General features: G+C 44.0%; 1 long non-coding RNA gene across 1 annotated transcript in view; it reads left to right on the forward strand.

Moving 5' to 3' along the window:
• The window catches only part of LOC126427395 (uncharacterized), a 43,198-nt gene that overhangs the window by 10,306 nt on the left and 5,265 nt on the right, over positions 1-27,627 (forward strand). Inside the window, exons 2-3 of the long non-coding RNA XR_007576664.1 lie at positions 4,988-5,056; positions 12,736-12,792. This is a non-coding gene — a long non-coding RNA (uncharacterized LOC126427395). The remainder of the gene's footprint in view (positions 1-4,987; positions 5,057-12,735; positions 12,793-27,627) is intronic.

Consider the following 27,627-nt stretch of genomic DNA (forward strand, 5'->3'; position numbering starts at 1 on the left):
GAGCTAGCAATGAAATGCAGATTTTCCTGTACGACCATTTCATGAGTGTACTGTGTACTGTGACTATCGGGGATCTGGTAAAACAGCAAATCTCAGACATCACAATGGCTGGAAAACAGTCCTGTGAGAACAGGGGTGATGACAACTGAAGACAATTGTTCAATGTGACAGAACTGCAACCCTTATGCAAATTGCTGCAGATTTCAATACTGGGTTATCAACAAGTGTCAGTGTGTGAACCATTCAACGAAACATCATCGATACAGGATTTCGGAAGCGAAAACCCACTCGTGTACCCTTGATGACAGCATGACACAAAGCTTTAGGCCTTGTCTGGGCCCGGTCAACACCAACATTGGACTTATGATCACTGGAAACATGTTGCCTGGTCGGACGAGTTTTGTTTCAAATTATATACAGTTATGGAGACAACCTCATGAATCCAAGGACCCTGCATGCCAGCAGTTGACTGTTCAAGCTGGTGGAGGCCATTAATGGTGTGGGGCATGTGCAGTTTGAGTGATATGGGACCCCTGATAAGTCTAGATATGACTCTGACTGGTTACACATACGTAAGCATGCTGTCTGATCACCTGCATCCATTCATGTACATTGTGCATTCCAACAGACTTGGGCAATTCCAGTAGGACAATACGTGGTAATTACAGCAGGACAATGCGACACCCCACACACCCAGAATTGCTACAGAGTTGCTCCAGGAACACTATTCTGAGTTTAAACACTTTTTCTGGCCATCAAACTCCCGATCATTATTGAACATATCTGGGATGCCTTGCAACGTGTTATTCTCAAGAGTTCCATTTCCTCACACTCTTAGGGATTTGTGGACAGGCCTTCAGGATTCCTGTTGTCAGTTCCCTCCAGCATTACTTCAGGCATTAGTAGAGTCCATGCCACGTCGGGTTGCGGCACTTCTGCGTGCTCGCAGGGGCCCTACGTAATATTCGGCAGGTGTACCAGTTTCTTTGGCTCTTCAGTGTAGAAAGCAAATGTACTTGGTATAGATTACCACGCATAACAACATGATGAAATTTGCTGCGGGCTCAGTTCTTCCCTCCATGCAATCATCATAGCTCTCAGCCAAGCTGGTGTCACTGTTCTCCTTCCAAGCTTGAGTAACTGTCAAAAACAGACTGCAATATCTGCTAGTATGCAGGTCATATGTAACAACACCAACTAATATGTAAATAAAAGATTGCATTTAAGATTCCGTTCCACTCTCGAAGTTTTGCTCATCCCGCGATCTATTAACGTCTGTCGGTACTATCTCCACAACGGGTCTTGCGACTGTAATTTATTTTTGCTTCGACAATTACAGTCTATTTAATATGATCTACTTCCTTTGTTAGCCACATCATTCTATATTAATTTTCCTTCTTGTTTCAACTGAATTGCACCAACATGGTATACAGCTGAGTAAAATCAGGTAATGTTTTTACATGGTATTGTAATACATGAAGATGATTGTGTGGTCAACTGAAATTAGTCTTCACATTTTAATGCTTTATAGTGCACGGGATCTAGACATTAAAATAGTTTTTACTGACTTGAGCTATTAATACCTGCTGGGTCGAAATGGAAACACAGTTTCGTTCTGCAATGTGTTTCTGTTGTTTTTGGGGAGGACACTAGACAGCGAGGTCATCGGTCTCATCGGATTAGGGAAAGAGGGGGAAGGAAGTCGGCCATGCCCTTCCAGAGGAACCGTCCTGGCATTTGCCTGGAACGATTTAGAGAAATTACGGAAAACGTAAATCAGGATGGCCGGACGTGGGATTGAACCGTCGTCCTCCCGAATGCCAGTCCAGTGTCCTAACCACTGCGCCACCTCACTCGGTGTGTGTTTCTGTCGTGGCCGGATGACGGTGGGTCGAGTGGTGCCGCTAAATGACTGCCGCATCTGGGAGTGTGGTGGCTCATCAGTTTGCACGAGGGCCACACTGTTTTGGAAGACTTGCAGTGTTGAGGGCTGCAATGTGGCGGGAGCTCTGTGTCTAGTGGTAGCCTGTATTGAGGTAGGCTGGCTTGCACCAGGACGTGGACAGTGCTGTGTCTACCCCTTTAATGTGGAGAGTGAGTGTGCTAGTGTTGTGTCCTGGGAATGGATTTGAGCCTCAGAAGGGCGGTTCTAGTGCTCCACGCAGTGGACCGTGTCAGAGGAAAATGTGGTACGTCATTGCCAGCTCTCTGAGAACAGAAGTAGCCTATTTTCAGTGCCGTGTTGTTCCACTCGGTAAGTAAGTGTGGAGGGTAAGAATTGTAGAGGGAAACCTAGGTGTAACTACGGGAACCAGGTCCGAAAAGATATAGATTGTGGTAGTTGTGCGTGAAGAAGAGGTCTGATTGAGATACACCGATGTGGGAAGCTGCTTATCTGTTGCAAAGCCGTTGTACAGCAGGCATGTGAATCGGTACTGAGGATGTTATGCCACCAGTTGTCAGATGGGTGATACTTTTACCGCAACATGTTTGGGACTATGTTACCTCATTATTGAGTGCTATAAAATATGGAAACGAGTTAAGAAATCACAATACTACACATACTGACCCCTATAAAAATATTTATATCTCCCTTTAATGTAACATACCATAAAGCTTCTGTGCCATTAGGCATCATCAGCAGTAAAATCCAGCAGCAAATGTGCATTGTCATACATAAAACTCTTCTCAGAACATCTCATATTGGCATGTTACACTCTCGAGGTACAGTTTGCGTGTTAAATTGGACGACATTAGTGTCACTTTAGCGATATCTCCTCAGGGAACAGCAACAGATTTATTCGAATTAGCGGCATTAGGTTTAATGTTTTCAGTTGCCTTCCATATGGATGCACACAATGAAACACAGGTGTAGTAATTGTTTTTAGAATTTTTAGAACTTTTGTTTTTCATAAATTTTACAGTAGAAAGTAACATTGTTGAGGGCTCTGACATATGCTTTGCAGTCGAGTGCTATTTTTGGTAGGTGACAGCGGCAGCTTTAGTTTAACAACTGTGCCTTGAGAGTATAACATACTTACTTGAGATGTTCGAGGAAGAGTTTTATGTTTGACAGTGCATGTTTGCTGTTGCCTTTTGCTATTGATGATGACGCTTAATGACACAAGAGCTTTGAGGTACATTACACTGTGGGCCGACATAAATATTTCAGTATAGGTCAGTTGGTAGAGTGTTGTAATTTATTGGTGGGTTTCCTTGTTTTATAGCACTTGATAAATGCGTTGTGGTAAAAATACCAGACATTTGACCACTCATGGTGTAACATACTCAGTACCATTGGGGTGCAGAGTAAAACAAAAGTCTTTTGAATGAAGACCACAGCAACATGCAGTTGACATTGATGAAGTTATAATAAGTGACAGATAATTATTATTCACGTATGGGCCCAGTAGGACCACACGAGGTACAATCCATCAATGTCACGTTTGATGGTTGACCTTTCTTTGTGCCCAAATTTGTTTCATCCTTTCAGAATGAAGTCTCTTTCTTTCATCAGACCACGGTGTTCCAATCTGTTGAATGTCCTTTAGCTGTAGCAGAGAATGCCTGTGGATGCAGTTTCTTATCTGCTACAGTTGATAGTGAGTGAATTGGAAAATACACATTGTATTGCGTCAAAATTCTACTGTGCAACAACGGAGCGAGGTGGTGCAGTGGTTAGACACTGGACTCGCATTCGGGAGGACGACAGTTCAATCCCGCGTCCGGCCATCCTTATTTACGTTTTCCGTGATTTCCCTAAATCACTCCAGGCAAATGCTGGGATGGTTCCTTTCAAAGGGCATGGCCGGCTTCCTTCCCTGTCCTTCCCTAATCCGATGAGACTGATGACCTCGCTGTCTGGTCTCCTTCCCCAAAACAACCAACCAACCTACTGTGCATAAGTGTACAGGTAGGCTAGCTTGCTAGCTCTGTGAAGCTCTTTGCAAATGTTGCCATTGTGTACAGGGATTTCATATTGTTAGGAAATTATTGTTAAATGTAGTGAGTCTTGAAGATGATTTGCATATCGTTCAAGGACTGGCAAATGATGTAATGTAAATTGTAAATTGCCCGATTACTAGAATCGAATGTAACTGTCAATAGGTGCAGTTAAGTGTGTGAGTAGTGAGTTTATGTTTGTGTGTGTGTGTGTGTGTGTGTGTGTGTGTGTGTGTGTGTGTGTGTGTGTGTGTGTGTGAGAGAGGGAGAGAGAGAGAAATTGGGAGGGACGGGGGGGGGGGGGGGGGGGGGGGGTTCACCCTTAGTTATGTGGGATTTGAAGAAGGGATGAGAGAGATATAGAACTAAAAGTACTGTCTAACTGAACTTTCCCAAAAATTTTGTAATGCAGGCTACATTCGATATTTGCTTTCTACCAGGATAATGTGTCATACTTATAGGTACAGCCCGTATTTGCGTGCTGCCTATTGTGGATAATGAAGTCATAAACATTGTTTGATATCACATACAGTTGTACTGTTGTCCATAAAGCATTGCCATCATACCAACTCAAATGCTTTTTGAAAGTTTAGAAATAATCTGTTCAGCTGTTTGGCCCAATCTGTGGCTCTCACAATGTCATAAGAGAAGAATGAAAGTTGGGTTCTGCACTGCTGATCCTTCTGGAGTCAGAGCTGGTTGACACAGAGAAAGTAATTCTGTTACAGACAGCCGTTGTAATGCTACAAGACATAATGTAGGGTAAGTTCATATGACTCTGTTGTGGACTCTGTTGCCAAAACACAAATGGGGTCTGCTTAGCAGCACGGTCACGCACTCTCCTGTCAAAATTGTGTACAGTTAGTACCAATTGTTCGTTGGTAGGACTGAGGGTGTAGCTCAATGTGTAGTTGTGTATGTTGCCTAACTTTGCATTTTTTATTTTAGTTGTGATTGCGCTCCCTTTTGTTTGGATTAAAGTTAATGTTAACTAGTCACTTTTAATATCTAGTGTACAGAGATACAGGTTTAATTCTTTTTTTAGGCATATTGTAAGGCAGAAGAGCCTGTGCTGGTCTCACTAGTCCCAGTGCTTCTCAAGGAAAAACATGTGGTAAGTTTTGTTATTAAGACATTTGCATTTGGTAATGAATTGGCTTAAGTGGAGACAATAATGACCCATGATGTATCTTAGAAGATAGATTGAAGCATACATTTTAGATAGATGTGTTAAATCTGACACTGTGGACTGGAATACACTATTTAATATATCAAAAAAATTAATCAATTTTTGAAAATATAATGTAATTGAATAGGTAAAAAATCTACTCACCAAGTGGCGGCAGGAGGAAACATGTGCAAAGATATTGAAATCTGCAAGCTTTCAGAGCCAGTGGCTCATTCTTCTGACAGAAGAGTTGAGGGGGATGGAAAGAGGGGTGAAGGAAAAGGTCTGGTGAGCTTTAGGCACCAGAGAGGAGATGACACTGATTCCAAAAGCCTGTGGATTTTAATACGTTTATATTTTTCTCCTGCTGACACTGCTCGGAATGCACTATTTGGAATTCTTAAGTTGTCACGCATAAAATACAGGGAGCGAAAAGAAATGTCTTGTACAGAAACAAGACTGCAGCTGTAAGAGTCAAATTGCTGCAGCGCACCTATCACGGACTGCTGGCAGCCCAGTGTCTGCCATCTGCACAAACCACGGCAGGGCCGAGAAGTCGGCAAGTAGATTGTGTTAGGAGGGCATTGCCAGTGGCCGCACCAAAACGACACTTGCTGCACACTGTTAGCATTGGCGTTAAGCGATTGAGGCTGTGTTCCGCTTCTCTGACCCGGCCGAGCAGCCAGTCGAAAAGCTGTAGTACTCTGCACACTGAAGATTTAAGTTCGTGCTATGGTAGCAGAAGGCAGTGACATTGCCAGTCACGAACTGTCGAATTCACCACAGCCGCTACCGTCCAGTTTGCCGTCCATTGCCACTCGCAACTGAGATGTCGCACGCCCTAGGAACGGTCTCCGCCAGCTTGGCATATCAAATGCGTTGCCACAGTTGCGAGCAAATCGTTTCTGAAAAACAGAAATTATTAATATTGAATATTAATTTAAATCTTGGTGAGTCTTTTGTGAACGTCTTTATATGAAGTATAGCCTTGTATGGAAGAGAAATTTGGGCGGTCATCATTTCAGGCAAGAGGAGAAGAGCTTTTGAAATGTCATACTACAGAAGGCTGCTGAAGATAAGTGGTAGTGGATAATTAGTGAAGTAGTTCTGGATCAAATTAGAAAGAAAAGAAATTTATGTCACATCTTGGCTAAAAGAGGATGTATGCTGGGGCATCAGGGGATTGTCATTTTGGTGATGGAGGGGATAGGGTTAAAATTGTAGAGGAAGAACAAGGTTTGAATACACTAAGCAAACTGAAGTGGATGCAGGTTGTTGTACCTATACTGTGATCAGGAAAGAGACTTGCCAAAGATAGACTTCACGGAGAGCTGCCTCAAACCAGTCTTTGTGCTGAAGACCACAGCAGTGTTGAAACCCTAATTTTGTATGAAAGGTCAAATTGAGTGAGTTCTCCATAATGTTCCAAGCTATAGTGTAATTAGTGGCTGCTTAGAATGTGTGAACTGTTTCAAGAAGTGTTTAGGCCATACGGTATATAGTGCCGCACTTAATGCTGGAAATGGGTACTGCACTCAAACATGGTGGCAACAGAAGTACACATTAATGGTCACACAGTAATGGTAACACTGTTTGTAGCATCTTCCACTGTGTAAATGTAAAACAAACTGTTGGCTTGTTTTATGAAAATGAAAGTTGCTACTCACCATATAGCGGAGATGCTGAGTCGCAGATAGGCAGAACAAAAAGACTGTCACAAATAAGCTTTTGACCTACAAGGCATAGTGTTCATAAGGAGTTGTCCTCTGGGATAAAGCACATAAAATAAATAGCTATGGGCACCCATATGGGGTCATTCTATGCCAAACTACTCATGGGCCATCTAGAGCAATATTTTCTAACTGCCCAGAATCCAACCTCTCACCATTTCAGATTCATTGGTGACACCCTCATGATCTGGACTGAGGGTGAGGTCACCCTAGCCACATTCCCCCAAAACCTCAACACCTTCCTCAGTGCTGACGTCCACTTCAAGGATAGCTTCATCAGTACCTCCGTCCGTATCAAACCTTCCAAACACTGACAGTACCTCCACTTTGACAGCTGCCACCCATTCCGTACCGAGAAATTGCTTGCGTACAGACTAACCACCCGTAGTCATTCCATCTGCAGGGACGAGCAGTGCCAGAGCGAATATACCGAGTACCCCACCGAGACCTTTGCAGACCGAAATTACCCTCCCAACCTTTTACAGAAGCAGATCTCGCATACCTTGTCTCCCAGCCATCTACCACCTCCTACTTACTCACCATCTGGCTGCAGAGCAGCATTCATCTTGTGCCTCGGCACTACGTACGACTGGAGCAACGGTTTTCACTACCTCTCAGTGTGCCCTGAAATAGACCTGGAGGTAAGACCTATCTCGTACATTCTCCCAACCACATACTCCAGTCAGGCATCTTCTACCGCATCAGAGGTAGGACTACCTGTGGAAGCAGTTTTTCTGAACTGTGCAGGTGGGAACTCTGTCTGCAATCAATCCTATTACCGTAACCCCCCTGGCCTCAGCCTTCATTAGTCCCTGTCCTCCACTTACCTATCCCCTTCCCTGCTCTCACTCCAGCAATACACGGTCTTCTATTCGACTAACACACCCATTAGTCACTAGTCTTTTTCCCCATCTCTTCTTCTCTCCTCCTTTCCCAATCGCCTCCCCTCCCATCCTCCCCCCCCCCCCCCCACTCCCCACACATACAAACCTCCCAACTGCACCTAAATGCCCTACCCTATCCCCACTGCGCCCTTACAAGCTCCCACAAGCAGCACGACACCTTCCCCCACCCCACTCTTCACCCCATGCCGCCTCCTTACCATCACAACTGCATAGCGGCTCCTGTCGGGCGCATATACGACTCAGCTCAGCCACAGTAGCCACAGGTGGCAGAGAGAGAGAGAGAGAGAGAGAGAGAGAGAGAGAGAGAGAGAGAGAGAGAGTCAGTCCGTCCGTCCGTCCGTCCGTCCGTCCATCCTCTAGTCCTCTGTATGGCTTTTCACAATATTGTTAAAATAAATAATGTTTTTATTCAGGAGAAATGAGCAGCAAGAATATTATGTAAAGTAGAGAGATGGTGGTGCCCCTTGCAGAGGCTGCTTTACAGATCTCGAAATTCTTACACTCACTTCCTGGTACATTTATGTCACAACGATTTTTGTTGCTTATAATAAAAATTTCCTTCAACTGAAAAGTGATTTGCACAGGTTCCTTTGGGTCTAGTATTCGGAGTTAAGTTATGTACTCTGATGCAAAGGATTTCAACATATACTACAAACATAAAGCAAAGATATTTGGGCAGGAACATTTGGCAGTTGATAAGAAAATAGAAAACATTCCTTGTTGGCCATTCCTTCTAGAATTATCTGAATCTGTAGATTTAAGAATTGAAAATTCATATTAGCTACATGACAAATAACAATGTTCATAGGAATCTACATCTACATCCAGATTCCGCAAGCCACTGTATGGTGCATGTTGGAAGGCATGCTCTACTACTACTAGTCATTTCCTTTCCTGTTCTAGCTGCAAATAGAGCGAGGGAAAAACAACTGTCTTATGGCTCCATGTGGCCCCTAATCTCTCTGAGCTTATCTTCGTGGTCGTTACAAGAACTGTACATTGGCGGCAGTAGAATCGCTCTGCAGTCAGCCACAAATGGCGGCTCTCTAAATTTTCTGGATATTGCTCCTCGAAAAGAATGCTGTCTTCCCTCCGGTGATTCCATTTGAGTTCTTGATGCATCTCCATAATACTTGATTATTGTTGAAACATATTAGTAACAAATCTAGCAGCCTGCTTCTGAATTCCTTCGATGTCTTCGTTTAGTCCGACCTAGTGCGGATCCCAAACATTAGAGCAGAGCTCGAGAAGAGGTTGCACTAGTGTCCTACATGTGGTCTCCTTTACAGATGAACCTCACTTTCCTAAAATTCTCCCAATAAACCAAAGTGGACCATTCGCCTTCCCCACTGCAGTCCTTATATGCTCATTCAATTTCATATCGCTTTGCATTACGCCTAGATATTTAACTGACATGAGTGTGTCAAGCATCTCATTATTTGTAAACTGTGGGTTTGTTTTTCCTACTCATATGCATTAACTTACATTTTTCTACATTTAGAGGTAGCAGCCATTCACCACACCAACTAGAAATTTTGTCTGAGTCATCAACTATCCTCCTACAGTCACTCAACGATGGCACCTTACCGTACACCACAGCAGCATTAGCTAACAACCGCAGACTACTGTCCACCAAATCATTTACATATGTAGGAAAACAACAACTTTCCTGTCACACTTTCCTGGGGCACTCCTGTCTCTGATGAACACACACCATCAGGCACAATGTACTGGGTTCTGTTACTCAAGAAGTCTTTGAACCACTCGCAAAATCTGGGGACCTATTCCGTATGCTCGTACCTTCACTAACAGTCGGCAGTGTGGTGCCATGTCAGATGCTTTACAGAAATCTAGGAGTATGGAATGCTGCATGACAAACAATTTTGTGTTTTAAGCAGCACTGTTGTGACCTCTCTGGTTATCTCAGGGTGACTGATCAAAGGTGTACACTCTGGTGTTTTGCTGAGTTGTCGTTTCCATCTCGCGCACAATATTTCAACAACTGGACGAGCCTTCTTCTTTAGGTGCTGTGAGTTTTACTGTTTTGTGCACTTGCTGGGTGGTCTCCACTCCACACAGTCTGGTTGGAGTCTGGGAAGTGAGTAACAGCAAAACTCATAGCATCTGTGGAAGATGGCTGCGTGAGATGTCGAAATATTGTGCATAAAATGTAACTGACAACTTGGCAGAACGGCCGGTAGCGCACAGTTACAGATTTTGTTCTTAGGATCTGCAGCTGTTTTCTTTTAAAACTGACAGTGTAATCAACTAAATGCACTCACAGAAACAGCAAGTGTCATATCGTGAAGCACCAGTCTGATACTTGTCAAACTTCACGGTGATGTTTATCATGTAACAGTTATTTCGTGATTAAAATTTCATTCCATTTTGAACTTATTCATCAATAAAAACTTATCTGGTTTTGATGGTGTTCCAGTAGAGTACTAAAGATTTATTCTCATAAAATAAGCCTGGTATTATTAGAAATATGTAATGCATCAACTGAGTCAAGACATTTTTCCAGAGAAACTGAAATACACCATTGTTAAACTCCTCTTTAAGTAAGGTGATAGGAGAGGTCAATAACTGCTGACCTGTTTCATTGTTGACATCATTTTCCAAAATTCAGTTGAATACCAGCAGCTGCCAGTCTTGTGATGGCTTTTGTTACCACTGGAAAGTTAGCATTGGTGACGCCAAGTTTCCAGACAAGGGGTGTGTGTGTGTGTGTGTGTGTGTGTGTGTGTGTGTGTGTGTAAAGACCTCTTTCACAGTTTTGGTAGCACTTGATTCATAGCTATTGAGCTCACAAAAGATTACCTTTCTTTTAGTGTGGATCATCCAGTAATATTCAGCAGCACTAAGCCAGGAATCCAATCATCTAAGCACAAGGTGGGGGAAGGAGGGGCAGTGAAGGTGCTCGTTCCTTGGATTTCTGCACCTGTAGCGGGACGTTCACATTAATTGTCGTGCCACAAGTAATTAATTTTCCTACATCAGAGCAATTTGATCGCACCTCTTCTGCAACTCTGCGTAACGCATGCACGAGTCAAATGACATAAACCATACTGCGGTAGAGAATTTGAAGCCCTCAGCTGCTTTAGCCGTGTATGAAGCACCATCTGTTGCCAGAAGCAAAACATTTTCTCTGCTCACAACATCTTGTCACAGTAGCTTCACAGAGTTGTGAAACAAAATGGCAACTGTTGAATTTTGTACTCTCTCTCAAGAGCTTCACGCATTAGGAGGAACATTTTTCCAGGCCTGTCAACTTTCAGAACACCCCATAACATCTGCAACATAATGTCCCCCCACATTGGTACCTTTGTATAGGGACGTTGATCTTTAGTTCAACAACACTAATATTTTATTTTTTTTTAGCTACTCTTCATAGCACACTGATAAATAGTTCTTTCTCAATTTGATTAACCTGGAACAGGATGTTTTGTGTACTTCTCAAGAACTGTCTGAAATGTGGATTCTTCAGCTTCTCAGATGGGATGTTGCAAGACACCATTATTTCACCTGTCTTTAAATGTTTTTACAATTGAAGATGAACCTGTCTGCTCAAATAACAGCATTTGTCTGCTGCCATTTTCAGCATTTCTCTTCACACAGCTGCTGTATTTGGTGGTATTACAGTGCTGTTGCACATTAAAGTGCTTTTCTGCCCTAACTTTGACTTCACTTAATTAACAAAATAACATTTCCCCACCAGTGCTGAAGAACTTATCATCAAACTCACGAACGAAACCTTGCAACTCCATGCTGATGGACCACTTTTGTTGAACCACTTGAGTTTATATTCTCACTGAGTAGTGTGACCACGTGTGCGATGTTTATCATGTCGGGAGGTGCCTTTGTTAGTTTTGAGAATGTTTTGTTGGCCCCACCCAACAGTGTCTTACATCAGCAAACTGACTAGTGTGTAATGCTACTTGTCTACTGTTGTTGTGATCTTCGGTACAGAGACTGGTTTGATGCAGCCCTCCATGCTACTCTATCCTGCGCAAGCTTCTTCATCTCCAAGTAACTACTGCAACTTACATCCTTCTGAATCTGCTTAGTGTATTCATCTCTTGGTCTCCCTCTACGATTTTTACCCTCCACACTGCCCTCCAATATTAAATTGGTGATCCGTTGATGCCTCAGAACATGTCCTACCAACCGATCCCTTCTTCTTGTCAAGTTGTGCCACAAATTCCTCTTCTCCTCAATTCTACTCAGTACCTCCTCATTAGTTACATGATTTACCCATCCGATCTTCAGCATTCTTCTGTAGCACCACATTTCGAAAGCTTCTATTCTCTTCTTGTCTAAACTAATTATCGTACTTTATTCCAGTCAACATTGTCAGAAGCCTTCTCTAAGTCTACAGATGCTAGAAACATAAGCTTACCTTTCCTTAATCTATGTTAAGATAAGTTGTAAGTCGTAGGTCAGTATGTCTCACATGTTCCAACATTTCTACAGAATCCAAACTGATTCTCCACAAGGTCGGCTTCTACCAGTCTACTAAAGTCTTGATAAATAAAGCTTTGTAGTAATTGTTGTGTTTATTTGTGGCATTATAATCTGAAACATTGTCATGTGAGCAACATTTTCATGTTTTTCTTCGTGTGTCCATATAAGATACAACAAATATATAAAGTTTTGCAAAAGTTGGCGGAAATATAACCTGTTACTGAAAAAAAAGATGTAAATATGACTTTGGATGCGTAATAGAAGTACATTTATCTATACTATAACACCTGAATTTATGCATAAATTGTTGTTAAATTGACCATGAAGTTCAGGAAAAAATATGACTTGTCATAAAAATGTGGGCCCTTGTTATGATTACTTGAAGTGAAATGTGAAGTGTCAAAAGTATTCAGTAATGTACCATAAGGAAACAGAGAATTAAACCTTTGAAACATAATTTCCGTCATGTAAATTTCATACACCACGAAAACGTTATAAATCTGACATCTGTTGTAAATTTTTCCAGCTTGATGAATCGCCGGAGGACTTTGAAGTTGGCAGTCACCCATTGCTAATAAATCTGGTGAGTCACTGAGTTTTATAATATTTCAGTACTTACAACTAGAATACAAGTTGCAATAAGCTCAGTAAGAAGGCCTGACTGCAACTCATTTTCTCAATGAAATTGTGGTTCTGTTGTTTGTCTCCTTCTTCTTAGTTCTTCAATCGTAAGGTTGGTTGTCGGCAGTGCACAACGCTTTTCTTTCTTGGGCCTTCATCTTGAGAGTGGTATGTGGTGCAGTCGTTACTGTCCACGATCTAGGCAAAGTATTCCAGTCTCGGTCTTCCGCTTGTGTTCTTATCTCATTCTGTACAGCGAAACACTCCAAACAAATGCCTTTATGAGGTCTTTCCTGAAATGTCTGTCTATGCAGCTGGGTGTGAAAAGGTTCCGCAGTTTATAAGTATTTTAGCATACAGTCACTAATATTAGGAACAAGTCGAGAGCAATGTGTTTCGAGAGTCGAGCTCTCATTATCAGGCTGTCTGAGTTAACCCTACATAAAATGCACTTCAGAAGCACTGGAGGTCAAAATATAAGATTATTCAGACATGGAGACTATCATCTTACTTTAAAACTGGAAGCACCAGATTCCCTGCATCCTTATCTGCATATTCTTCAAAACATTGTTTATGGAAGGCAGTAAACATCAGTCACACCAGCTGCCTCTCAGTGCACGTCAGAGCTGCACACGTGTTTATAAATAAGTGGTGCCCTAAAAGCAGTACTTCGAAGGATGTGTGTTAACATGGATAAGGAAGCAGGGAATCTGATGCTACCACTTTTCAAGTAAGACAAGGACTTCGTAGCTTAGTAATTTTATTTGTTTTTCTATTTTTACCTTGAATGTTTTTGAAGTGCATTTTATGAAGGATTAATTTTGAAGCCGGATGATGGCAGCTTGACCCCAAAAACATGTTGCTGTGGATTATGTTCCTAAAATTAGTGGTTGTATGCTAAAATATGTATAAAGATTGCCTTAAAAATAGCTACCTTTGGTGCTTAAAATGGACAATATTAGAAAGTTTCTTCTCTTGTTAAAATCAGTTTTTGTGTGATAGATTTGGCTTGCAATATTCTTCTTTGATCTTCCATTTGATGTAATTTTACTCCATCAGTAGGTGAAGGATTCGGTGGTTTACAGTTGCTCACTGAGCTTTGAGCAGTGATATTTTGCTTACTCACCACAAAGATCTTTTTTTTAGCTTCATTAATTTCCATGTTATAAGAAAAACTGAGTGTGGTTCCGTCTGGGCCAGCATCACTTGTAATTGAAGGGAATGGTGGAAGAAAGTGCTAACTCACAATAGCATAATTTGGGTTGTTACATGTTGTTCGATTAACCCTTTTGTTACAGCAGTCTGCTTCGCTGAGCTGATGCCACTGATCGGTGCAGCGTGCCACGAACTGTGCACATAGCACGTCAGAAAGATGATGTGCAGGTTACTGTATTTAAGTGTTACATAACAATATATTTGGAGATTTTATAAGTATTATAAGAAAAGCCATTTAGGATCATTTGAAAGATTCTTAATAATGTAATTCAGTATGATAAATTTGAAAACAAGGTTCAACACACAACCCACATTACAATTTTTACACTTGTACTTAGTCCCCCCCCCCCATGAACCATGGACCTTGCCGTTGGTGGGGAGGCTTGCGTGCCTCAGCGATACAGATGACCATACCGTAGGTGCAACCACAATGGAGGGGTATCTGTTGAGAGGCCAGACAAACGTGTGGTTCCTGAAGAGGGGCAGCAGCTTTTTCAGTAGTTGCAGGGGCAACAGTCTGGATGATTGACTGATCTGGCCTTGTAACATTAACCAAAACGGCCTTGCTGTTCTGGTACTATGAACGGCTGAAAGCAAGGGGAAACTACAGCTGTAATTTTTCCCGAGGACATGCAGCTTTACTGTATGAGTAAATGATGATGGCGTCCTCTTGGGTAAAATATTCCGGAGGTAAAATAGTCCCCCATTCGGATCTCCGGGTGGGGACTACTCAAGAGGACGTCGTTATCAGGAGAAAGAAAACTGGCATTCTACGGATCGGAGCGTGGAATGTCAGATCCCTTAATCGGGCAGGTAGATTAGAAAATTTAAAAAGGAAAATGGATAGGTGAAAGTTAGATATAGTGGGAATTAGTGAAGTTCGGTGGCAGGAGGAACAAGACTTTTGGTCAGGTGATTACAGGGTTATAAATACAAAATCAAATAGGGGTAATGCAGGAGTAGGTTTAATAATGAATAAAAAATAGGAGTGCGGGTAAGCTACTACAAACAGCATAGTGAACGCATTATTGTGGCCAAGATAGACACAAAGCCCATGCCTACTACAGTAGTACAAGTTTATATGCCAACTAGCTCTGCAGATGATGAAGAAATTGATGAAATGTATGATGAGATAAAAGAAATTATTCAGGTAGTGAAGGGAGACAAAAATTTAATAGTAGGAAAAGGGAGAGAAGGAAACATAGTAGGTGAATATGGATTGGGGGGAAGAAATGAAAGAGGAAGCCGCCTTGTAGAATTTTGCACAGAGCATAACTTAATCATAGCTAACACTTGGTTCAAGAATCATAAAAGAAGGTTGTATACCTGGAAGAATCCTGGAGATACTAAAAGGTATCAGATAGATTATATAATGGTAAGACAGAGATTTAGGAACCAGGTTTTAAATTGTAAGACATTTCCAGGGGCAGATGTGGATTCTGACCACAATCTATTGGTTATGAACTGCAGATTGAAACTGAAGAAACTGCAAAAAGGTGGGAATTTAAGGGGCTCCAGAAAGGCTCAAAATCATGAAAAGTTCAATTTTTACTTTTTTGCGTTTTCTGAATCTGCAGACTATTACCTTTTAATAGATATATAATTTATTCAATTCCGAAGACTACAACTATTTTTAAATTTTTTTTGAAATGTGTTCTACATGGGCGTGACCCACTGTGGCGCTGTTAAACTGCTGTCAAATGGTGTTATTATTAACGTCCGTGTTCATCAGGTACATTTTAGTGATGTGAGATAAAGTATATGTTGTGGCTAACCTGTGATGGTTCAATATATATCGCTGGTGTGATTGTCGATTGTTTCATGTTTATTTACTTTGTCGTTATCTCGAAAATATTCGTAATTAATTCTGTTTCTTGAGTCTCTGTTTTGTTGAAGTATAATAATGAGTAAAAGTAAAGTTATTAGAAATCCTCTGAGGGCTTTTAAGAAAAGGAGAACTGTTGGAAAGCCAAAGGTATGTGTTATTACTGTAAACAATAAAGATGATAACCAAGTGAGTGAACCTAACCTCTCAAGTACACCTGCCCATAGCAGTCAAAGTGGGAAAGAAAATACTTCACAGAAGAAGCTTGGTTCAATGAGTGAAAACTATGAATGTTTTATGGGCGAATCGGATGTGAATGAAATATTTGATATGTCGGTTCTCAAAGGAATTTTTTCAAACTGTGTAAGATGTATTCATTGTAGTGAAGTTGGTCTGGAACTCTCCATAATAAAGCACGTAGGACTTGCTAGTGAAATACAACTGAAATGTGATAAGTGTTCATACATGACCACCTTTTGGAACAGTGTTGCAGTAACTGCAACTGAAGAAAATGGTAGCAAAATCTACGAACACAACAACGAGCGATGCTTGCTTTAGACAAGGAACGCCTTCAGGCTGCAGACAGGGCTGTAAAGAGTCTAGAAATACAAGCAAGAGTAAACAGGAGGAGGAACAAGAGGAAGCTGGAGGAGGAGTTTGCAGAGGATGAATATAATCCATCCTATGGACCTGGAATGCACTAAAAAGTTAATCCAATCTTTGTCGCTCGATTCCCAAAACTTTTATTTTCTCATACTAATTACATGTTTTCTAAGGATCTTCCAAACATATTTGTTTCAAACTTTCAGCAAATGTTACACAGTACCTTCTGCATAATTTAACACAGCCTTTTTCCAAAAAACTGTATATTTTTGAATATATAAATAAAAAATTGCAAAAAAATGTTGTGAATTTTCATTACAATTGAAAAAAAAAAACATCTTTAATAACTGACTAAAATTTTGTAAAATCCCTGTGTTAAGTTGTAGCCCTTATTCCAATAAACAATCTGTAAAAAGTTCAACTTCCTACCTCAAATACTTTGTGAGGAAAGATGTAATTTATAAGCGTTACTTTAACATTGCAAGTATAGGGCGTTCCGGAGCCCCTTAAGGAGATGGGACCTGGATAAACCGAAAGAACCAGAGGTTGTAGAGAGTTTGAGGGAGAGCATAAGGGAACAATTGACAGGAATGGGAGAAAGAAATACAGTAGAAGAAGAATGGGTAGCTCTGAGGGATGAAGTAGTGAGGGCAGCAGACGATCAAGTGGGTAAAAAGATGAGGGCTAATAGAAATCCTTGGGTAACAGAAGAAATATTAAATTTAATTGATGAAAGGACAAAATATAAAAATGCAGTAAATGAAGCAGGCAAAAGGAATACAAATGTCTCAAAAATGAGATCGACAGGAAGTGCAAAATGGCTAAGCAGGGCTGGCTAGAGGACAAATGTAAGGATGTAGAGGCTTGTCTTACTAGGTGTAAGATAGGTACTGCCTACAGGAAAATTAAAGAGACCTTTGGAGATAAGAGAACCACTTGTACGAATATCAAGATCTCAGATGGCAACCCAGTTCTAAGCAAAGAAGGGAAGGCAGAAAGGTGGAAGGAGTATATAGAGGGTTTATACAAGGGCGATGTACTTGAGGACAATATTATGGAAATGGAAGAGGATGTAGATGAAGACGAAATGGGAGATAAGATACTGCGTGAAGAGTTTGACAGAGCACTGAAAGACCAGAGTCGAAACAAGGCCCCACATTCCATTAGAACTACTGATGGCCTTGGGAGAGCCAGTCATGACAAAACTCTACCATCTGGTAAGCAAGATGTATGAGACAGGCGAAATACCCTCAGACTTCAAGAAGAATATAATAATTCCAATCCCAAAGAAAGCAGGTGTTGACAGATGTGAAAATTACCGAACTATCAGTTTAATAAGTCACAGCTGCAAAATACTAATGCGAATTCTCTACAGACGAATGGAAAAACTGGTAGAAGCCGACCTCGGGGAAGATCAGCTTGGATTCCGTAGAAATGTTTGGACAAGTGAGGCAATACTAACCTTAAGACTTATCTTAGAAGAAAGATTAAGAAAAGGCAAACCTATGTTTCTGGCATTTGTAGACTTAGAGAAAGCTTTTGACAATGTTGATTGGAATACTCTCTTTCAAATTCTGAAGGTGGCAGGGGTAAAATACAGGGAGCGAAAGGCTATTTACAATTTGTACAGAAACCAGATGGCAGTTATAAGAGTCGAGGGGCATGAAAGGGAAGCAGTGGTTTGAAAGGAGTGAGACGGGGTTGTAGCCGCTCCCCGATGTTATTCAATCTGTATATTGAGCAAGCAGTAAAGGAAACAAAAGAAAAATTCGAAGTAGGTATTAAAATTCATGGAGAAGAAGTAAAAACTTTGAGGTTCGCTGATGACATTGTAATTCTGTCAGAGACAGCAAAGGACTTGGAACTGCAGTTGAACAGAATGAACAGTGTCTTGAAAGGAGGGTATAAGATGAACATCAACAAAAGCAAAACAAGGATATTGGAATGTAGTCAAATTAAATCAGGTGATGCTGAGGGAATTAGATTAGGAAATGAGACACTTAAAGTAGTAAAGGAGTTTTGCTATTTAGGGAGTAAAATAACTGACGATGGTCGAAGTAGAGAGGATATAAAATGTAGACTGGCAATGGCAAGGAAATCGTTTCTGAAGAAGAGAAATTTGTTAACATCGAGTATAGATTTAAGTGGCAGGAAGTCGTTTCTGAAAGAATTTGTATGGAGTGTAGCCATGTATGGAAGTGAAACGTGGACGATAACTAGTTTGGACAAGAAGAGAATAGAAGCTTTCGAAATGTGGTGCTACAGAAGAAATCTGAAGATAAGGTGGGTAGATCACGTAACTAATGAGGAGGTATTGAATAGGATTGGGGAGAAGAGAAGTTTGTGGCAGAACTTGACTAGAAGAAGGGATCGGTTGGTAGGACATGTTTTGAGGCATCAAGGGATCACAAATTTAGCATTGGAGGGCAGCGTGGAGGGTAAAAATCGTAGAGGGAGACCAAGAGACGAATACACTAAGCAGATTCAGAAGGATGTAGGTTGCAGTAGGTACTGGGAGATGAAGAAGCTTGCACAGGATAGAGTAGCATGGAGAGCTACATCAAACCAGTCTCAGGACTGAAGACCACAACAACAACTTAGATTCTCATTTTCTGTCATTTGCACTTCAAACAACACACCTTCTATTTCCCCCCCTGCGGGTCCGGGGTAAGAATAGGCCCGAGGTATTCCTGCCTGTCGTAAGAGGCGACGAAAAGGAGTTTCAACCGTTTCGGCCTTCCATGTGATGGTCCCCCTTGGGGTTTGACCTCCATTTTTCAAAATTCTACAGAAGTACGAGCCTTTTGGGGAAGGACGCCTTACGTGGTGTACCACTGGTCCTCAGTGCACTAAGACCTTGGCACTCAGCATTGTACCGGCGTTGTAACCATACCCACTATTCCTCAAATTGGGCCTAAACGCCTGATGGGTTGTACAAGTTACGCCCATAGTGCATCCCCATCTGCACCTACGATCATGGTGGACTTTCCATGGCACCAGAAATCCAGCACAGTAGCCAGCCCGTTGTGGTGGGGTCGTCATGTACCCTCTAGGTTGTAGCCCCCTGACAACACAGGGATCGTACTGCCGATACCTGAGCTGCACCCTCCCCACGTCGGCCAAGGAGTAGATGCCCGTCTCCTTGGGGCATCAGGACTCCCGGCAACGGTCATCCTGCCAGGTGGCCCTTGCTGAGGCTGGGTGGCTCCCGTGGGGAGAGCCCCTGGTCGGAGTGGGTGGTATCGGGGCGGAAGTTACGCAGATGAAACGTCAACACGTATCAGGTCGCTCTGCGGCCAAGTCTTTCAAAAGGAAAGGTACTGTTTCTAGTTCTGGTTCTCCTGCCCTTTCCCCCTTGGCCACTCCCTGGGAGGAGGGACAGGCCCACCGGCTTGGGGCGAAGTACTTCCCCCGCTATTAGGTCTGTTCTCGAACCGATGGGGGGACGTTCGCCACCTCCAAGCCCATGTTCTTTGTTCAGCACATTGAGGACATCTTCGGGGAAATCGAGGCTCTCAGTAAGATGCGTTCGGGGTCCGTTCTTATGAAGACCACCTCCGCCACACAGTCGGCGGCGCTCCAGGCTTGCGACCGCCTGGGGGACGTCCCAGTGTCCATTGTCCCGCATCTGGCACTAAATAGGACGCAGGGGGTTATTTTTCATCGGGACCTCCTGCTGCAATCTGATGAGGAGCTCAGGGCCAACCTGGAGCGCCGAGGCGTGCATTTCGTCCGGCGTGTCCAGCGCGGCCCCAAAGACCGTCGCATCGACACCGGGGCCTTTATCCTCGCCTTTGAGGGGACGTTCTCCCGGAGAAGGTAAAGGTGATGTGCTACCGGTGCAATGTGCGACCTTACGTCCCGCCTCCTATGCGCTGTTTTCGGTGTTCGCGCTTTGGGCACATGTCGTCACAGTGTGAGGCAGAGCCCCTTTGTGGCGATTGTGGACGTCCTCTTCATGAGGAACATACATGCACCCCACCTCCTCGGTGTGTTAATTGTCCTGGCATCCACTCGCCTAGATCCTCAGACTGCCCCACAATTCAGAAGGAGAAGAAGATACAAGAACTCAAAACTTTGGATCGGCTCACTTATTCTGAGGCCAGGAAGAAGTATGACCGCCTCCATCCCGTACCGTTGACCCCTTCATTTGCCTCAGTTGTGTCCACTCCTTCCGCGGTATCCTCACCCCTATCCTGTCCCCCTCCGCCTCCTCCCCCCATCCGAGGTCTCTGCCTCCGCCTCCCAAATCCCTCCCTTCCAAATCCTCCTCCCCCATGGCCCCCGCCCCCTCTGCCCCAGGGGCCACCATTCCTCTTCCTCCTCCCCCCCCCACCACCTGAGAAGCGATCTTCTTCTCAGGCGTCCATCGGGGAAACGTTCCGGACCCCAGCCTCCGAGGTCTGGTGTTCCAAAACGGACCCCGCCTGTGAGGACCTTCTTCGGGTCCAGCCCACCATCCCTGTGCCTCCTCGGACTTCCAAGAAGGCCTCCAAGAAGAAGTCTCTATCCCCCTCTCCACCCCGGCGCATTTCGTCTGACGCTCGATCCGTGAGTCGCTGCTCCCGGCCATCCTCAGTTTCACTGCCAGGCGCTCAGCTGGCCTCGCGTCGGCAAATGATGCTGCCCCTCCTACATAACCAGGGACAGCGGCCGCAGCTGGCGACGACTCGATGGAACAGGATCCGCCTCCCGCCGGTTGTAGCGTTGTTCCCTCGAAACCTGGCCCTCCGCGGCCGTCGAGGTGACCAGCTCTTCCCCCGTCTCGTTCCCCCTCTTTTTTGAGTAGTGATGGCCTTGTTACATTGGAACATAAGAGGTATTCGATCTAATTGGGAGGAATTACAACTGCTCCTCCGCCTGCACTGTCCGCTCGTCCTTGGTCTCCAGGAAACCAAGTTGCGCCCGACTGACCGTATTGCCTTTACCCACTATACCTCGGAACGGTATGACCTCACCCCTGTGGACGGTATCCCAGCTCATGGTGGGGTCATGTTGCTCGTTCGGGACGATGTCTATTACCATCCCATCCCATTGACCACCCCACTCCAAGCAATAGCTGTCCGTATTACTCTTTCTGCTTTTACTTTTTCAGTTTGTACCATCTACACTCCATCGTCATCTGCTGTTAGTCGTGCTGACATGATGCACCTGATCGTTCAGCTTCCCCCGCCGTTTTTATTGTTTGGCGACTTCAATGCCCATCATCCCCTTTGGGGCTCTCCTGCATCCTGTCAAAGAGGTTCACTCTTGGCGGATGTCTTCAACCATCTCAATCTTGTCTGCCTCAATACTGGCGCCCCGACTTTCCTCTCGGACTCTACTCATACCTACTCCCACTTGGACCTCTCGATCTGTTGTACCACTCTTGCCCATCGGTTCAAGTGGTATGTCCTTTCTGACACCTATTCGAGCGACCACTTCCCCTGTGTCGTTCGTCTCCTGCACCACACCCCATCCCCACGTCCTTCGAGCTGGAACATACCGAAAGCTGACTGGGGACTTTACTCCTCCCTGCGACCTTTCCGGACCACGATTTTCTCAGTTGTGACAGTCAGGTCGATCGAATACCTCACGGCTGTTATCATCAATGCTGCCGAACGTTCCATTCCTCGTACTACCTCTTCTTCCCGTCGCGTTTCCGTCCCCTGGTGGAACGAGGCTTGTAGAGACGCTATCCGTGCTCGACGACGTGCTTTACGCACCTTTCGCTGCCATCCTACGTTGGCGAATTGTATTGGATACAAACGACTCCGAGCGCAATGCCGTAGAGTCATCAAAGACAGCAAAAAAGCTTGTTGGGCCTCTTTCACCAGCTCCTTTAACAGTTTTACTCCCTCTTCTGTCGTATGGGGTGGCCTGCGCCGGCTGTCGGGCATTAAGGCCCACTCCTCGGTACCTGGCCTGACCTCAGGTAATGAGGTCCTCGTTGCTCCTGTGGATGTCTCCAATGCCTTCGGCCGGTTTTTCACGGAGGTTTCAAGCTCCGCCCATTACCACCCTGCCTTCCTTCCCAGGAAAGAGGCAGAAGAGGCTCGGCGACCTTCCTTCCACTCACTGAATCTGGAACCTTACAATGCCCCCTTTACTATGCGGGAACTCGAACGTGCGCTTGCACTGTCCCGGTCCTCTGCTCCGGGGCCAGATGCCATTCACGTTCAGATGCTGGCACACCTTTCTCCGGTGGGCAAAAGCTTCCTTCTTCATACCTACAATCGCGTCTGGACCGAAGGTCAGGTCCCCATGCGTTGGCGTGACGCCGTTGTTGTTCCTATACCCAAACCCGGGAAGGATAAACACCTTCCATCTAGTTACCGCCCCATTTCTCTTACAAGCTGTCTGTAAGGTGATGGAGCGCATGGTTCATGCTCAGTTAGTTTGGATTCTTGTATTTCGATGGCTACTTACCAATGTCCAATGCGGCTTTCGTCGCCACCGCTCCGCTGTTGACCACCTTGTGACCTTGTCGACATTCATCATGAACAACTTTTTGCGAAAGCGCCAAATGGTAGCCGTGTTCTTCGATTTGGAGAAGGCTTATGATACCTGTTGGAGAGGAGGTATCCTCCGCACTATGCACAGGTGGGGCCTACGCGGTCGCCTGCCCCTTTTTATTGATTCCTTTTTAACGGATCGAAAGTCTAGGGTACGTGTGGGTTCCCTATTGTCCGACGTCTTCCTCCAGGAGAACGGAGTGCTTCAGGGCTCCGTCTTGAGCGTAGCCCTTTTTGCCATCGCGATCAATCCAATTATGGATTGCATTCCACCTAATGTCTCAGGCTCTCTCTTTGTCGATGACTTCGCAATCTACTGCAGTGCCCAGAGAACATGCCTCCTGGAGCGCTGCCTTCAGCGTTGTCTAGACAGCCTATACTCATGGAGCGTGGCAAATGGCTTCCGGTTCTCTGAAGAGTAGACGGTTTGTATCAACTTTTGGCGATATAAAGCGTTCCTTCCGCCATCTTTACATCTCGGTCCCGTTGTTCTCCCATTCGTGGAAACAACAAAGTTTCTAGGGCTCCACATGTCTCTTATTTGGCGGCCCATTGTACACGTTCCCTTAATGTCCTTAGAGTTCTTAGTGGTTCATCTTGGGGAGCGGATCGCACTGTCCTGCTTCGCTTGTATCGGTCCATAGTCCGATCGAAGCTGGATTATGGGAGCTTCGACTGCTCGGCCATCCCTCATACGCCGTCTCAACTCTATCCACCATCGGGGGCTACGTCTTGCGACCGGAGCCTTCTACACTAGTCCTGTCGAGAGTCTTTATGCTGAAGCTGCCGAATTACCATTGACCTACCGGCGCGACGTACTGCTGTGTCGGTATGCCTGCCGGCTGTTGTCTATGCCCGACCACCCCTCTTACCAGTCCTTCTTCGCCGATTCTCTCGACCGTTAGTACGGATTGTATGTGTCTGCCCTGCTTCCCCCCGGAGTCCGCTTCCGTCGCCTGCTTCGACAATTGGATTTTGCCCTCCCTACCACCTTCAGAGAGGGTGAGAGCCCGACACCACCTTGGCTCCAGGCTCCGGTTCATATTTATCTCGACCTCAGCTCACTCCCGAAGGAGGGTACTCCGGCTGCAGTGTATTGCTCATGGTTTGCCGAACTTCGTGCTCGACTTGCCGGTCACACCTTTATTTACACCGATGGCTCCAAAACTGACGATGGTGTCGGCTGTGCCTTTGTCGTCGGGGCCGCCACCTTTAAATACCGGCTCCTCGACCAGTGTTCGAGCTTTACGGCCGAGCTTTTTGCTCTCCATCAGGCCGTTCAGTATGCCCGCCGCCACCGCCATTCATCGTATGTACTCTGCTCTGACTCACTCAGTGCTCTTCAGAGCCTTGGAGCTCCCTATCCGGTCCATCCCTTGATCCAACGGATACAGCAGTCCCTCCATTCTTTCGCTGATAATGGTTCTCCTGTCAGCTTTCTATGGCTTCCCGGACATGTAGGAGTGCCTGGGAATGAGGCTGCGGATGCTGCAGCCAAGGCTGCAGTCCTCCTGCCTCGGCCAGCCTCCCATTGTGTCCCGTCATCTGACGTTCGTGGGGATGTTTGTAAGAGGCTTGTGTCGTTGTGGTGGGATGCTTGGTCATCCCTCCAAGGAAACAAGCTTCGGGCAGTAAAACCACTCCCAACTGCTTGGACAACCTCCTCCCGACCATCTCGGCGAGAGGAGGTCCTTCTGACCAGGTTGCGGATTGGGCATTGCCGGTTTAGCCACCGCTACCTGCTCTCCGGTGACGCAGCCCCGCAGTGCCGTTGTGGTCAGGCATTAACAGTGCGCCATGTTTTATTGTCGTGTCCCCACTTTAGTCAATCTCGTGTTGTCCTGTCCCTGCCATCTACTTTACCGGATATTTTAGCTGATGACGCTCGAGCAGCTGCTCGTGTTCTGCGTTTTATAACTTTGACTGGCTTGTCCAAAGACATCTAACCTTTTTACTTATTTTATCTGCATCTTTGTCAGGTCTTTCTGGTGCCCCCCCCCCCCTCCCCTTCAGTTTTACTAGATTCCATGTGCTCTAACAACAGTGACTGGGCGCTAATGACCTCAGTTGTTGAGCGTCCTTAAACCCCACAAAAAAAAAAAAAAACAACTTCTATTTCGGTTTCTTCCTACTGGTTTGTAAACCGAAGAAAAGTGTCTTTCTGTTAAGCTCAGTGGATGATTATTGCCTGTTCAGTGTTGATATTTTATGCTTCGATGATACTCTTCCAGTATCTCCCTAATTAACTGCAATTGAAGTTTTGCCATGGATACCAGTTCTTTCCTTTTGTGTTTATAAAGACAATAGGCATTTCACACACAAATGTCCAGCAAGTGAAAGAAATGTTTGCGATGCCATTGCAGCGATTTGAGTGTTGATTCCACAGTGATTATAACCATGTCAGCTTTATCAACTGCACCCATTGAATTATTATAATCCAATACGCATACAGGTATTTGGATAACTTTTACTGTATCAAATTCATCTGAGTGCATGGTAGAAAGCATATAGACTTCTTTTTTATCCATCCACTTTTTGAATATTAAATTTTTGCACGATTGACAGGTTGCCTGTCCTCATTTTAATCGTTCACCAGTTTTAGGCATTCCTTTCCTTCTCTTTCTTATGGTCCCGCACACATTTGTGCAACTATTGTGTAGCTTTCTAAATAAAGCTGCACTGAAATACCAAATATCTATGTGAACGGTATGGCCCTTTCCTAAATAGGGCTTTACAAGCGCTTCAACTATCGCTCCTGACTTTCCAGTATCCTTATTTTTGGTATCCACCAGGGCAGATGATCCCATGTAAACAATTAAATCTTGTACAAATCCTGTCTCACAGTCACAGAGAAAAAAAGATTTTATTCCAAATCTGTTTCTTTTTGACGGGATGTATTGTTTCAAAGACAGCCACCCTTTATAAAAAAAAAAGTAAACTTTCATCTATGCACAGCTTTTGGAATGGCTGAACTGACTATTTTTTTTTTTTTTTTTTTTTTTTTTTTTTTTTTTTTTTTTTGCAATAAATCAGTGATGATGTTCTGTATTTTGTATAACAATCATTGGTAGAACCGACATCATGGTTGAAATGCAGCATTCATAGTAATTTGGAATAGTGGTCTCTAGCCATTACTTCTCCAAAAATATTGCTTCACAGAAGCACCTTGCTTATAATAATTATTAGAGAGCGGATAATACTTGCTCAGTGTTATCTTGTGTGTGTTGTTGTGGTCTTCAGTACTGAGACTGGTTTGCTGCAGCTCTCCATGCTGATCTATCCTGTGCAAGTTCCTTCATCTCCCAGTACCTACTGCAACCTACATCCTTCTGAATCTGCTTAGTGTATTCATCTCTTGGTCTCCCTCTACGATTTTTACCCTCCACGCTGCCCTCCAATGCTAAATTTGTGATCCCTTAATGCCTCAGGACATGTCCTACCAACCGATCCCTTCTTCTAGTCAAGTTATGCCACAATCTTCTCTTCTCCCCAATCCTATTCAATACCTCCTCATTAGTTACGTGATCTACCCCTCTAACCTTCAACATTCTTCTGTAGCACCACATTTCGAAAGCTTCTATTCTCTTCTTGTCCAAACTATTTATTGTCCATATTTCACTCCATTTAAATACTCTCAGAAATGACTTCCTCACACTTATATCTATACTCGATGTTAACAAATTTCTCTTCTTCAGAAACGCTTTCCTTGCCATTGCCAGTCTACATTTTATATCCTCTCTACTTCGACCATCATCAGTTATTTTGCTCCCCAAATAGCAAAACTGCTTTACTACTTTAAGTGACTCATTTCCTAATGTAATTCCCTCAGCATCACCCGACTTAATTCGACTAGATTCCATTATCCTCGTTTTACTTTTGTTGATGTTCATCTTACATCCTCCTTTCAAGACACTGTCCATTCTGTTCAACTGCTCTTCCAAGTCCTTTGCTGTCTCTGAGAGAATTACAATGTCATCGGCGAACCTCAAAGTTTTTATTTCTTCTCCCTGGATTTTAATACCTACTCCGAATTTTTCTTTTGTTTCCTTTACTGCTTGCTCAATATACAGATTGAATAACATCGGGGAGAGGCTACAACCCTGTCTCATTCCCTTCCCAACCACTGCTTCCCTTTCATGTCCCTCGACTCCTGTAACTGCCATCTGGTTTCTGTACAGATTGTAAATAGCCTGTCGCTCCCTGTATTTTACCCCTTCCACCTTTAGAATTTGAAAGAGAGTATTCCAGTCAACATTGTCAAAAGCTTTCTCTAAGTCTACAAATGATAGAAACGTAGGTTTGCCTTTCCTTAATCTTTCTTCTAAAATAAGTCGTAAAGTCAGTATTGCCTCACGTGTTCCAGTGTTTCTACGGAATCCAAACTGATCTTCCCCGAGGTTGGCTTCTACTAGTTTTTCCATTCGTCTGTAAAGAATTCGTGTTAGTATTTTGCAGCTGTGACTTATTAAGCTGATAGTTCGGTAATTTTCACATCTGTCAACACCTGCTTTCTTTGGGATTGGAATTATTATATTCTTCTTGAAGTCTGTGGGTATTTCGCCTGTTTCATACATCTTGCTCACCAGATGGTAGAGTTTTGTCAGGACTGGCTCTCCCACGGCCGTCAGTAGTTCCAGTGGAATATTGTCTACTCCGGGGG

This window comes from Schistocerca serialis, chromosome 11 (assembly GCF_023864345.2).
Source record: "Schistocerca serialis cubense isolate TAMUIC-IGC-003099 chromosome 11, iqSchSeri2.2, whole genome shotgun sequence".
In the NCBI taxonomy this organism is placed as follows: Eukaryota; Metazoa; Arthropoda; class Insecta; order Orthoptera; family Acrididae; genus Schistocerca; species Schistocerca serialis.